General features: G+C 40.8%; 1 non-coding gene across 1 annotated transcript; it reads left to right on the forward strand.

Moving 5' to 3' along the window:
• The first annotated feature begins 7,537 nt into the window (after positions 1–7,537).
• On the forward strand, positions 7,538–7,639 carry LOC135701798 (U6 spliceosomal RNA). Its single transcript, XR_010517663.1, has one exon. It is a non-coding gene; the product is annotated as a U6 spliceosomal RNA (small nuclear RNA).
• The last annotated feature ends 5,040 nt before the right edge of the window (positions 7,640–12,679 follow it).

A 12,679-nucleotide genomic window follows, 5' to 3' on the forward strand; every position in this document is an offset into this window, starting at 1 on the left:
GACATGGTAAACATTCACTTCCACAAAAATAACTAAACGCTACACAGTACGCCTGGCCGCTTTATTGTTTGTTTCACATCCTTGATGTGCAGCAGGCATTAATAATGACAAGAAAAATGATAGATGTATCATTTTCCAGGATTCTTTCAAGTACTGGCTGTGTATGTGTAGACTAGACTAGACTAGACTAGACTAGACTAATCTGTATCGCTCAGCTTCTGAGACGTGCAGACGTTTTTCTCGATTGCGCTTATCACTAGTGAAGCATTTACGTTTTGGATACCCTTCTATCCGCTGCGCCGCGTCGCGTGCAAAAGTGTTTCGCGATGAGGCGAGAAAACACTTTTAAGATTGACTATTCGCAGTTCTCCGTCAAGCCGTCGGTCGAAAAACTCTATGGTTTTTGTCGTTCGGTTCTCGGTCTAAATAGGGAAGACATTAAAAGACTTCAGTGCCACAGAGGTGGAGCATGTGCCTTCGTCAAAGTCAGTGACTTGACGCTGGCACAAAAAGTCGTTGACGAACATGACGGGAAGCATGAAGTGGAGTGTGAGGGGAAGAAACACAAGCTTCGGATCACGTTGGAAGATGGTAGTGTTGAAGTGCGGGTTTACGACCTTCCCGAATATGTGTCTGAAGAGAAAGTCTTTAGTTTCCTAAGTGCGTTCGGGGAAGTGATCTCAGTTCACGAGGTATCGTGGGGTGAGAGTAACGAATGTGAAGGCATACCGCTCGGCATATGGTCTGCTCGTATGCTAGTGAAGCGGAACATTGACTCGTGGGTCACCGTCGATGGAGAGCAAGCGTTCGTTGTTTACAAGGGACAGCTGCAATCCTGCCGCCACTGCAAAGAGCAAGCGCACACTGGCATATCATGTGTCCAGAACAAAAAGCTACTGTACCAGAAAAGCTACGCGAATGTCACGAAGCAAACTGGACAGGCCAATAGGTCAACAGCCGGTCAGCAACCCAAAAAAGCTGGTGCGAAACCACCAAACACGAAACTAGTCGGTCAAAAATCCACTACTCCGCCATCGTTAGAGTCAGACGTTTTCCCCGAACTGCCGAAGAGCCAGAGTGAATTCTCAGGCCCGAAAACACACACACGCAGCCAGCCTGCAGCAGGGTCTGCGCAAGTACAACGAACGCACAATGTGTCAAGTTCGTTCCTAACACCACCACAAGCTGTCGTGGCTTTGGATGACGTGTTCAAAAAGCCAGAAAATGCGCTGCGATCGCAGAGCAGAAGCGGCAACGGGAACGAAACCGATGAATCCTCCGCTTCCACGAGCAGTAGACGAAGCCGAGGAAAACCAGCCGGCAAAAAACCCCGCCGGGATGACGACGACGACGAGAGGGACGAGGACAATCGCTTATAAATGGCTCTCACATCGTACAACATCTCGTCCATCAACATCGGCACCATCACGAACCCCACGAAACTGAACGCGCTCCGAAGCTTCATAAACAGCCATAGCCTCGATATCGTGTGTCTACAAGAAGTAGAGAACGAGCAGCTCTCCTTGCCTGGCTACGTCATTTTCTTCAATGTGGACCATACGAGAAGGGGAACAGCTATTGCCCTGAAGGAACACATCCAGGCCACTCACATCGAGAGAAGCTTGGACGGCCGACTGCTTGCGCTGAGAGTGCAAGACACAACGATCTGTAATGTTTACGCTCCCTCCGGCTCTTCGCTACGTGCAGCTCGGGAGAACTTTTTCAATGGGACGCTTGCCTACTATCTCCGCCATCGTACCACGCATGTCATTCTGGCCGGCGATTTCAATTGCGTGCTTCGAACAAGTGATTCTAGCAGCCCAAACACTAGTCCCGCCCTCAAAACAGCCGTCCAGCAACTGCAGCTCCACGACGTATGGGAGAAACTGTGTCCGCGTGATCCAGGTTTCACGTACGTCTGCCGTAACGCACAGTCGCGACTCGATCGTATTTACGTCAGCAGTGATTTGCGCGATCACCTGCGAGCAGCACATGCACACGTCTGCTCATTTACCGACCACAAAGCGCTGGTACTCCGACTTTGTCTCCCCCATCTTGGTCAAGAGCATGGCCGTGGATTTTGGTCCCTTCGGCCCTATCTTCTGAGTGACGAGAACGTTGCCGAGTTCCAATACCAGTGGCAATATTGGACCCGGCAGCGCAGAAATTATGGCTCCTGGATCGAATGGTGGATTTTGTTCGCTAAGCCCAAGATCAAATGCTTTTTCAAGTGGAAATCTCGAGCCGTCTTCGATGAATTCCACAGAGAACATCAGTATCTCTACAGCGAGCTTCGGTTAGCCTACGACGGGTACTACCAGCACCCTGAAATGATAACCACCATAAACCGGTTGAAAGGTGAAATGCTAGCACTTCAACGGAGATTTTCCTACACGTTCATGCGAATGAATGAAACACATGTGGCGGGAGAACCCATGTCAATATTCCAATTGGGGGAGAGGCGAAGGAAGAGAACCGTCATCACGCAGCTGCAGACAGAGCAAGACGGAACGGTAGCAGAGCCACGAGCGATCGAGACGCATATGATGGACTACTTCTCGACGCTGTACTCGGAGGAGGAAACAGAAGAGAATGAGAACAGTTTCGTCTGCGAGAGTGTTATCCCACCCAACGACCCATCGAATGAAGCCTGCACGGACGACATTACGACGGCAGAAATCTGGTCTGCAATAAAAGCGAGCGCCCCACGAAAATCTCCCGGCTGCGATGGTATTCCGAGAGAGTTCTACCACCGCATGTTCGACGTCATCCACCGAGAGTTGAATCTGTTGCTGAATGAAGCACTCAGCGGTAATCTTCCTCCAGCGTTTGTCGATGGCATCATCGTGCTGGTTAAGAAGAGAGGCGGCGACGACACAGCCCGTTCATATCGTCCGATCTCGCTGCTCAACAGCGACTACAAGCTCTTCTCCCGCATTCTCAAAGCCAGACTCGAGCAAGTGATGAGAGAGCACCACGTCTTGAGCGACGGGCAGAAATGCTCCAACTCAGAGCACAACATATTTCAAGCCACTCTTGCTCTCAAGGACCGGATAGCACATCTCCGCCACCACCGCCGTGCCTGGAAGTTAATCAGCTTTGATCTCGATCACGCTTTCGATCGGGTCCGGCACTCTTTTCTCTTCGAAACCATGCGCTCGCTCGGCTTCAACCAGGATCTCATCGCTCTACTCTCGCGAATCGCCAGCCGGTCCACCTCTCGGCTGTTGATCAATGGGCACCTTTCTCGTCCGTTCGAAATTCAACGCTCTGTACGGCAAGGGGATCCGCTATCAATGCATCTCTTCGTTCTGTACCTGCATCCACTAGTGTGCAGACTCGAAAGAGTGTGCGGGAATGATCTGCTAGTGGCGTATGCGGACGACATCAGTGTGATCGTCACATCGACCAGGCAAATCGATGAGATAAATAGGCTGTTCATTCGTTTCGAGAGAGCTGCTGGCGCAAAATTAAATTTGCGGAAAACTGTTGCCGTCGATGTTGGCCTTTGCGAAGGCAACAGAATCAACACTCAGTGGCTACAAACAGTCAATGTAGTTAAAATTCTGGGTGTTGTTTTCGCAAATTCAATACGACTGATGACAACGATGAACTGGAATGCGCTAGTGGGGAAATTCGCACAACAAATGTGGCTGCATTCTCTGCGCACGCTGACGCTGCACCAAAGGGTCATCATGCTCAACACGTTCGGAACGTCCAGGATATGGTACCTCGCGTCCATACTACCGCCGTTGGGAGTGCATACGGCAAAAATCACATCAGCAATGGGTACGTTCCTCTGGAGAGGGACTGTCGCCCGTGTCCCAATGATGCAGCTGGCACGCAGCAGAGAGAATGGAGGCCTGAAGCTGCAATTACCAGCTCTGAAATGTAAGTCACTCGCAATCAACCGACACCTACAAGAGATCGAATCCCTTCCTTTTTATAGATCCCTTCTTTTCCACGATAATCCCCGCCCAGCCATCTCAATAGATCTTCCCGACCTTAGACAAATCCTATCAAACTTATCCCAAATTCCCCACCAAATCCAACAGAACCCCTCCACCGATCAAATTCACCAGTACTTCGTCCAGCAAACTGAGCTACCAAGGGTGGAACGTAACAGTCCAGCAAGTGGCTGGTCACGCATATGGCGAAACATTGCAGCGAGGCAACTTACTTCAGCGCAGAGGACAAAGCTTTACTTGTTGGTGAACGAGAAGATAGAGCACCGCAAACTGCTATTCGTGATGCGGCGAGTAGATGACGAAAACTGTACGCATTGTGGCAACCGTACAGCAGAAACTCTCTCCCACAAATTTTGTGCTTGTGCTCGCGTCGGCCCGGCTTGGACGGTTCTTCAGCAGAGAATAGCAGTCATCTTGGGTGGATGGAGGCGACTCGAGTTCGAAGACTTGCTAAGACCTGCCCTATTAGGAATAAACGACAGACATAGAGTGGCAATTCTGAATATGTTTATTACATATATCTGCTTCGTTAACGATTGTAACGGAAGAATTGATTTAGCTGATTTGAACTTTAATCTTGATGTAGCAAATTGACGGTAAAACACAAAAACTTTGTATGCTAAACCACCATGAGCATTTCACAAGCTTTTTGTCAAATAAAACAAATGGTTTAAGGATCTTATAAATTTGTTTTCGTAAAATCAGAATTAATTGGATAATCAATAGGTTAATTTGTAACCTCCATTTCCTCACACAGTAATCATTTTTCTGCCACGATTTTTTGAAACTAACCGTTGAATAAGTTGAATTAAGATTCAGATCGCGAATTGGTTGAAATTCGGGATGTGAAAGATTGAACATAGAAATTTATTTCCTTGATTTGTTTTTCGTCGATCTTGTTTTCCGTGCTGAGCACCAATGCTACCGACGCCAGGGAGGCAGCTCCCACACCTGGACCCTACATATCGACCCATCAACTCATGAACCGGGGTCCAACGGCTTTACTTCCCTTCTGAAGAAAGGCGTCATCAGAACATAGAAATTTATTATAAAATCTTGAAATTGAAAAAAAAAAATTGAAGCGCAGATAAAAATGTTCAACGTCTTGGACAAATTCGTCAATTTTAAGACAAGCAATTTAAAAGATCTTCAATATAGAAACTTCTGTAAAACTACAAACATATTACCTTATTACGGGTGTCACTACACGGTGATAAAGGAGTGATACTCGGAATAAGAGCCGGGATTGCCGTGCAAATCAAATGGGAATCACTTCACCGTGACGACAAGTGACAAGTTTTCACCGTGAAGTGACATCAGTAATAAGCCCCATAGACAAATTTTCATATCTCTGGAACCTAGACAAGTGTTCTGGATCGTATCAATAATTATCATTATTCTGCAACGAGAAAAATTTTCTCGAAAAATCTCGATCTTCTCGAAAAGTTGTAAGATTCTGGTATACATTTTAGAGATATTTGACCCTTTTTTGTTTGTTTAATTCTGGTACTTAGTAATTCGTTATCTTTAATTCAAACAAATTAAGAAAGCGTAGAATAATTTACGATATGTTAGAATGTAAGTTCACAGTCCGAGAAACATTTAATGATTCTAAAATATAGAAAACATTTCATGATTATAAACATGAAAATTTGTTAATTGCGGACTTGTACAAAATACAATTTGATGAGCATGGAAAAGAATTTATGAAAAAAAGAAGATTCTACTACATGACTTTTCGATGTTTGCCAATACTAAAGCTTCCGGTCTTCAAAGATTTATCGAAATTCAGGTCTTTGAAAAAATCTCTACCGCTTGGAAAGTTTCCTAGACCATTTTCAAACATATTATGTTTGGAAAACTTTCAAGATGACGAAGTGATATCGGAACCAGAGTTTTTTTTTCAAAACCTCAGAAAATTTGTAATGTAGTAAGCTCAAATCATGTTATTCGTAATTGGGGATTGGTATTGAGAAGAGAAATGCAAGGAAATTCCAATGATGATTTTTTTAAATAATCTTAAAAGAATCTTTACAGGATTACAAGAGGATGATTTGAGAATGCTAAGCAAAATTTCAAGGAAAGTATTTTTTATTTATAGTAATTTTTACACTCTCGGATCATTCGTGCTTTATCCGGGTAAGATTTGAACTCATGATTTTGGAGTGAGAGCTATGGATTCAGATCTTTATGTTTTGCAGACTAACCTCGGTATTCAAAGATGTCCTAATCTTGGTATCTGGTTAGCACAAAGTGCAGAAATTAATGTTTAATTTATCTCTATGTCCGGCGTCGAACACTTGCATACCAAGCATGATCGGAGTTTGCAAGGAGTTTGAGACGGCATGAATCTACTTCTCTATCTTGAAGTAGCTTCGTAACAGGATATGTCTCGCTCAGCCTTTATACTAGAACTACTTCACTAGGAAAACTGTAGCAAAAGAATTCAAGCAATGAGATCATATGACACCATATTAAATTCTATAAATTTAGCTATCGTAGTAGGAACAACGACAAAATCACCGCTTGATCCGGGCACGAACAAATTGTGAGTGAGAGAAAAGAATAATATGAAAGTTGTAAGCAAGAGAATATAATGATGTATGTGTTATACAGTTGATTAATTCAAGTAACATTATAAGTTTAAAGGTTTAAAGGATTCTTCAAGACCAAATGGCCTACAAGACTAATATAAAATCAAAATTGTTACTTGGGATGAGTATTTCCCGGTGCGATTTGGGTTTTCCCGCATTTTTCCCGGTTTTTTCCCGGTAAATCCGAATTCCCGGTTTTTTTCCCGGATTTCCCGGTTGGATGGACACCCTACACTATACCACCGGCGCCACTGCTGTTGTTATAATTACTTTTATTTTTACCGGTATTTGGCAGTTTTAAATAATATTTTCATTCACATAGAAGCTGCTCGTTTCTATCTTGAAATTTGCTTGACAGTTTGTTTAATCAACATTTAATGATTTATGATATTATCCTTTCTTAAAACATGAGCCATTCTTCTTAGATTCATCATTATTGTGAACACTCTAGAAAACATGCAGGGCTGTTACAAGATTTTTTAAATTTGATCCGTGAAATCCGCGATTTTTCAAAAGAAATCCGCGGCTTCAAATACTAATCCGCGACAAAAAAAAACTGTTTTCAGTACCTATAAATACCATTTGTATACTACTACATAGCATTTCAAGCTTATTGCTTATTGCTTATAGCATATTAGATTTTTGCCTGCTCTCAACTTAGTGTTCTTTGAAATACTTTCACATTTTAATTGAGAGCTTTCTATGCCTGTACCATCCTATGCCCAAGGAAGTAGAGAAATTGTATAACCCGAAAAATTAATAGTCCGGACGAGAAACGAACTCAGTCGCCTTCAGCATGAACTTGCTTTATAGCTGCGCCTTTACCGACTGAGCTAAAGAAGTATCGTTTGCAACCTTTGAAAAAAAAAAAATTAAAAAATAACAATGTATCATCTTCAGTTATTTATGTATAGTATAAATTCTGAGTAATTAGTGAACATAATACATAGAACAGGAGAGGGATGAGACAGCTCTGTCCTTGCTTCGGCTGGACATATACTAAAATTGGAACGATACAGAGAAGATTAGGCCCTGCGAAAGGATGACACGCAAAATCGTGAAGCGTTCCACATTTGTATGGATTGGAGCAGCAAATTAATATGGTGAGACCAGTCCAAATACCTTTCAAAAATAAAAAAAAAAAATAAATAAACTAAATACGTGCCATGTTCAAAAGAATATTTTGAAATTGGAAGTGTGTGTGTAATACTAATATCCTATTGATAGAGATAATACATACATGCGGGGCTTATTGTAAGTGAATGTAACCTCGGAATGGGCGTGACTCTCCAGACATTGGAAATGGGTTGCTGGATCTGAAAAAGAGCTATCACCTTCCAACTCCCGGACTAAAGCTGTTTACAATGACCATAAATGCGACATGGTAGGGAGAATTCTTCCATAATAACACTGCCGGCTAGTGAGGGTTAGATGGAATACACACACACACATAATACATAGAACATTCTTTATGAGATTCTGAAGAATAATACCGGCATGGATTTGATGAAACATTATTAAAAAAATGCATTTTCAATTGAAATGCAAATTTTCTTGTAAATTAACCTTTGCGTCTCTGACGTATTTTGCTGTTCTAAATGTAAATTGGCTCTAGTTTTCTCAATTTTTTACCGATTTAAACCAAACACCCTGAACATAATCGAAAAATTACCAGAGTATCATAAGTCACACTTGTTGGTCACGTCGCGGTTCTGTATGTACACGGATATTCCTCGGGGTCTGTCCAATTGTGAGACATTTAAATGATATTTTTTTTATTTCTAATATGAACCTTTTCGTTGTCAAATCATAACCGATGCGTATATATGTGACTTTGTGGATCATGCACGACTTATTACTATGTATACCGGAAGATATAGGTTTTCCAAATCGTCCAGGACATTAGTTGATTTGTTCTACTAGATCAACCAAGACTGCAATAATGTCTGTAGTATAGAAAAATGTTCAATCAGATTCAAAGTGTCTATGTGTATCATGCATGATCTATTTCCGAGTAATCCAGATGTTCAATGTTCTTCAAATCGTCATGGAGTTCAGATAATTTGATCTACTAGATCAACCGAGATTGGGACAATGTCTTTAGTATCGAAATATTTCCAGACAGATGCACAGTGTCTATGTGGATCATACATGAACTATTGCCATGTATACCAGATGTTTTAAGTTCTCCAAATCGTTCTGGAGTTCAGATGATTTATTCTACTATATCAACCATGACTGGGATAAAGTCTGTAGTATCGAAATATGTCCAAACAGATGCATAGTGTTTAAATGGATAATGTTTAATTATGTCCACGTATACCAGACGATCTTCGTTCTCCAAATCGTCCAGCAGTTCAGATGATTTTTGTTTTACTAGATTAACAAAGAATAGGATAATATTTATAATATCGAAATATCGATTTGGCAATCCTAGAACATTTGCAGGGCTGTTACAAGATTTTCTTAATCTGATCCGCGTATACCAGATGATCTAGGTTCTCCAAATTGTCCTGCAGTTCAGATGATTTGTTTTACTAGATCAACAAAGACTAGGATAATATCTATAGTATCGAAATATCGATTTGAAAATCATAGAACATTTGGCATACACGGAAATAGGTTGGCATGATCCACATAGACGATGCAAATTTGTGTTGGCATATTTCGATACTACAGATATTGAATTAGTCTTGGGTGATCTAGTAGAAAAAATAATCTGATCAGAATGATTTGACAACCTATAACATCTTGTGGCGTCACCTTAACCTCAATCTACCTGTGCACCAACTCTCAAAATATAAACAATTATCACAATATTGCTTGCAATGGATAGATATCGAGTTAACTAGAAGATTAAGTGTATTTTTCAACCTAACCGAGTATGAATATGGCATTAAATCTGTTTTTGAAAGTTGGTGCATAGGTAAAAAGTGCGGTTACGCGACGCCACTGTCATCTTGTATAAGTAGCAATAGGTCGGGCACGATCCACATAGACTCTTTAAATCTGTTTGGACATATTCCGATACTACAGACATTATTGCAGTCTTGTTTGATATAGCAGAACAAATCAACTGAACTCCAGGACGATTTAGAAAACCTACAATATCCGATATTCATGGCAATTACTCGCATATATACGATTCGTTTATGATTTGATAACAAAAAATGTTATGTTAATATTGGAAATAAAAAAAAAAAAACATAAAAATGTTTCACATTGGACAGACCCCAGGGAATTTTCGTGTAAATCCGCGAAATTCGCGAAATCCGCGCCTGTTGTAACAGCCCTGAACATGGTATTAAAAGTACGCTTATATGTTTTTCCTTATTTCATTCTTTTTTCTATTTGTTTTTTTTTTATATTTCTGGCCTTGTGGATGAAACATGAAGTCAGACTTCTTTGAGAAAGAGATGGTTTTTGCATATCTGCAGTAATTATTTAGGTGGAAAGAAGAAATATCCTAACTTTGTTTGATTATTTATTCGTTATCGACATTGTCTCTTGATTCGGCTAAGAAAGGCGGTTAGTTATTGTTAATTTATTTTTATGTATATTCCGTTACTTAAAAGAGTTCATAATATAAATCCGGAGAAATGTTGTTTTCTAGTTAAATGACCCATTTGGCAAAACGACTTTCGAATACCAGCCACGAGGAACAAATTATTAAGTTACCATATATTAAATCTATTAATCTCTAAATTTCTATCAAAAATACTATAAAATACTGCCAAGAAGTTGAACATTTGTGTTGATTTCTTGTAGTGACCTGCACAATTATGACTATGTTTACAACATAAAATCGAAATAATTTCCATCAGTACAACAAAATATGGTAAAGTAAGAAAAAAATAAAATAAAGTAATAAAGGATTAACACGGGGCAATTGCCCCTCCCCTTCTCTACTCAAATCCATATCAGGATATCTCGAAGAAATTCATTGTACTTCAATCAAACTAACCGAATTTCATTAACAATTCCCCTCAGCCAAATGTACATAAGAAACTACACGAAACGAAAATAAATTATTTTATTCATGTGTTTGACTTACACAGTTTTGCCAAAACATTATCTTTATACATTCCATAAACCACATAAGTCCTATAAGAATGCATAAACGGTATGTGTGACCATTTATACATTTCATTTAAAACATGTTCTTTAGTGACTTTTTTGAAAGGCGTCTGCTTATTAGTTGCCTAATACATTTTATTAATAAACAACAATAGAAATTTGCCAAAATTTATAAGGTGATTTCTATCCATGTGCACTTGTAGCAGACTCAAATTTTTTTTGTAGCATTTACAAACCATACCAATACCAAAACCCCAAAATCGAGTAAGTAAGTTGCACCGTCAAAATGGGGAAAGTAAAGTTAACTATTTTATTCATACGGCCAATTATGTCTTAAATAAATATAGCATAAAACCCCACCGACAGTTCACTACAGATATATTGTTCATTTATTATGCTGTGCCAGTTGTTGGCATTCTGTTTCAATAAGCCCACACCAATCTGTAATAGACCCCTCCCAACGTAGCGACTCCTCCTACAAGTGCCAGAGTCCAACATGAATGAACGAAATGCTCGTTGACAAAAACCGCCATCATTGCGAGATGGTGTCACACAAGAAGATTTCACCACGCATTTACCTTCGACAAAGTGCTTGATTAATTTACATCCCTGTCGACAAGCCCAGTGATTGTTGACTTTAATTCAAAAATGTCTTCATACTAACATCAATGCGAGAGATATCGATGAACAATCTCGAATAGGTCTCGGTTCCGGACGTAGGTATCTACATTAAGGGTAACAACCTAATCAACCAATAAGCCTCGCTCGATGAGGTTGTTTTTTGTTTGTTGCTTTACCCTTTTTGCATGCCTTGTGCGCTGCTGGTACCCTTTGGCTGGTTCCCTTTACGAGCTTCGAAAACAGGTCGTATTGAATTGCCATTGTTTGTCCTTTTATCCCATCCCCATTCTCGAACCGTCCTTTCCGTCCTCTCATGCCTGGCGTAGCGTAATTGAGTGGTGAAACAATGCTCATAAAATCTATTATGCGAAAAATCTCTTCCAGTTATGTGTGGCATATCGTCTTTCCTCATTATGGCTCTTGATGACGTTTTAAGAGGTCTGCGCCATGCTTCGTAGAGGGCGGTAACCTAGGGCTATCAAGGGTTGGACAACAGAAGGGTTGACGACGACAAGGGCCCATGCCTTCGTTTCTTCTATTTTATTTTCATTTTTTTTGTTTTCGCTATCCTACCCAGTACGGTCGGTGGTGGTCCTGTTCTCCAACAAATAGCTAACTTCCACACAATCACGTTTTGTGCGATCCACATTGAGTACATGACGGGGACGTAGAATGTTGGGTTCTTGCTACCTACATGACTTCGGGGAAGTTACAGAAACTGAAATGTGTGGGAATGGGCAATTATTATGCTTATGAAGAGGATTTTTTCATCTCCACATTCTCTGCCTTATAAACCACATCCGTTAGAAACGGTAATAGTGCTTGAAATCTGTGCTTCTGCTCCCATTTTCCCATTTCCTGGTTCGTGAGCGGGAGTGCGACTGGCACTGCACACTCCAAAGTGCTTCGGGTTATATCCTATCTTTCAGGCTTCATAGCAGCAAACGTTGCTTCTCTGTTTCAACAAGCCATTGTTAACAAGATAGAAAATGGGAAGGAAAAAATACAGGATGCTTATATTAGCTGGATTAAAACCGAGTTTTACCTACTTGTTTTTCATTTTTTTTTTCGTGGTAAGGAGTGAGAGAGGACTGTAGTCGCACCCATGGGATGCAAGGGACTAATTAGACAGATTGAACATGACAGTAATTAGTTCGAAATAGCAAACTTTTCAATCAGAAACAAATGAAATTTTGTTGAACCAGGTTGACCCTCTTCGTTTAAAATGTCAATAATAAAAGATCTAGAGGAACAAAATGGGGTAACCTCCTATTTAGGATATAATCCCAACCTTATGTGATATGGTTGCACCATTTCTAAAATTTTGATTGTATGGTACTCGTTTATAAGCGGTTAGCCTAGCCAAAAAAATTACTGTTAAAAAGGAGACTACGCTGGAGGCGATGGGTTCGGTTCTCG

The sequence above is a fragment of the Ochlerotatus camptorhynchus genome, unplaced genomic scaffold (genome assembly GCF_037179485.1).
Source record: "Ochlerotatus camptorhynchus isolate MF236.1 unplaced genomic scaffold, CSIRO-AGI_Acam_v1.1 ptg000176l, whole genome shotgun sequence".
NCBI lineage: Eukaryota > Metazoa > Arthropoda > Insecta > Diptera > Culicidae > Ochlerotatus > Ochlerotatus camptorhynchus.